Below are 2500 nucleotides of genomic sequence, written 5' to 3' on the forward strand. Positions count from 1 at the left end.
GAAAAAATAAGAGTGATACCATTTTTCAATTTACAGTAATAAACTGTAAAAACAACAAGCGCAGATTTTACAGTAAAAAAAAACATAACTGGCAGCTCAGTAATCATTTTACTGTAAAAATAACAGTGATGGCACTTTTAAATTTAAAGTAACGCACTGTAAAAATAAAAGTGTAAATCCTAAGGTAAAAAAAAACCCAAAAAACCTGGCAGCCCAGTTGCCATATTTTTACTGAAAAACAACAATAGCGTTTTTTCATTTTCAGTAATGCACTGTAAAAACCAGCAACCATAGATTTTAGGGTAAAAACAACAAACACTAGGAGCTCAGTTGCCGGTATTTTACTAAAACAAATAACAGTGATAGCATTTTTTAATTCACGGTAATGAACGTAAATCTTAAGTAAAAATCAAAACAAAAAATTCTACTGTTAAAATAAGAGTGATAGCATTTTTAAATTTACGGTTTTGAGCGTAAATCTTAGGTCTATAAATTTTTTTTTTTTAAATTACAAATGGTACTGTAAAAATAAGAGTGATAGCATTTTTAGATTTAAGGTAATGCACTGTAAAAAATGAGTGTGCAAATCTTTAGGTAAAAAAAAAACCTGATAGCCCAGTTGCCATATTTTAAAAAAAAAAACATCATGAGTGTTTTTACATTTTCATTAATTCACTGTAAAAACGACAAGCGCAGATTTTACAGTTAAAAACCCCCAAAACTGGCGGCTAAGTAGTCATAATCTTACTTAAAAATATCTGATAGCATTTTTAAATTTACGGTATTGAGCGTAAATTTTAGGTTTATTAAAAAAAAAAAAAAATTAAAAAAAAAAAAAAAAAAGGTACTGTAAAAATAAGTGATAGCATTTTTAGATTTAAGATAATGCACTGTAAACAATGAGTGCAAATCTTTAGGTAAAAAAAAACCCTGATGGCCCAGTTGCCATATTTAAAAAAAAAAAACAACATGAGTGTTTTTACATTTTCATTAATTAACTGTAAAAACGACAAGCGCAGTTTTTACGGTTAAAAACCCCCAAAACTGGCGGCTAAGTAGTCATAATCTTACTTAAAAATATCTGATAGCATTTTAAAATTTACGGTATTGAGCGTAAATTTTAGGTTTATTATAAAAAAAAAAAAAATGTTTTTAAATAAAAAAGGTACTGTAAAAATAAGTGATAGCATTTTTAGATTTAAGATAATGCACTGTAAAAAATGAGTGTGCAAATCTTTAGGTAAAAAAAAACTGATAGCCCAGTTGCCATATTTTTGAAAAAAAAAACGAGTGTTTTTACATTTTCATTAATTCACTGTAAAAACGACAAGCGCAGATTTTACGGTTAAAAACCCCCAAAACTGGCAGCTAAGTAGTCATAATCTTACTTAAAAATATCTGATAGCATTTTTAAATTTACGGTATTGAGCGTAAATTTTAGGTTTATTAAAAAAAAAATAATAATAAAATTAAAAAAAAAAACGTACTGTAAAAATAAGTGATAGCATTTTTAAATGCAAAGTAATGCACTTTAAAAATAACAATTGCAGATTTTACGGTAAAAGCGAAGTGCGCATATTTTACGGTAACCCCCCCACCCCAAAAAAAACTGGCAGCTCAGTTATCATAATTTTACTGTAAAAATAACAGCGATACCGTTTTTCAATTTAGCGCCATGAACTGTACAATAAATGAGCGTAGATTTTGGAGTAAAAAAAACTGGCAGCTCAGTCGCCAACAATTTACTCCAAAAATAAGAGTGATAGAGTTTTTAAATTTACAGTAAAAGCAATTTAAAAACTACAAGTGCAGATTTTACGGGAAAAAACAGCAACCTTGGAGCTCAGTCGCCAAAATTTCACCCAAAAACGATAAGTGATACCATTTTTCAATTTACAGTAACGAACTGTAAAAACAAGCGTAGATTTTACGTTAAAAAAAAAAAAAAAAAAATCGCAGATCAATTGTCATAATTTTACTGTAAAAATAACAGTGATAGCATTTTTAAATTTCCGATAGAGTGTAAATCTTAGGTAAAAAAAAACAAATAAAAAACAAACTGGCAGCTCAGTCGCCGGAATTTCACTAACAAAATAAGAGTGATACCTTTTTTCCAATTTATAGTATATTAACTGTAAAATTTTCAAGCACATATCTTACGTCAAAACTGGCAGCTCAGTTATTTTACAGTAAAAATAGCAGTGATAGCATTTTAAATTTAAAGTAACGCACTGTAAAAATAAATGTAAATCTTAAGGTAAAACTGTTTTTTGTTCCATCTGACAACAGAACTTTCCTCCAGAAGGTCTTATCTTTGTCCATGTGATGGATGAAACAAAAACTGTACTGTTTGGTCACAATATACAACAATATGTTTGGAGGAGAAAAGTTGAGGCCTTGAATCCCAGAAACACCAAGCCTACCGTCAAGCATGGTGGTGGTAGTATTATGCTCTGGGCCTGTTTTGCTCCCTATGGAGCTGGTGCTTTACAGAGGGCAA

General features: G+C 29.6%; 1 protein-coding gene across 3 annotated transcripts in view; it reads left to right on the forward strand.

Annotated features, from left to right (window-relative positions):
- fli1rs (Fli-1 proto-oncogene, ETS transcription factor-related sequence) overlaps positions 1 to 2500 on the forward strand; it is a 45664-nt gene that overhangs the window by 3311 nt on the left and 39853 nt on the right. The gene's annotated exons all lie outside the window — the stretch shown is intronic.

This window comes from Nerophis ophidion, linkage group LG21 (assembly GCF_033978795.1).
Source record: "Nerophis ophidion isolate RoL-2023_Sa linkage group LG21, RoL_Noph_v1.0, whole genome shotgun sequence".
Taxonomy (NCBI): Eukaryota; Metazoa; Chordata; class Actinopteri; order Syngnathiformes; family Syngnathidae; genus Nerophis; species Nerophis ophidion.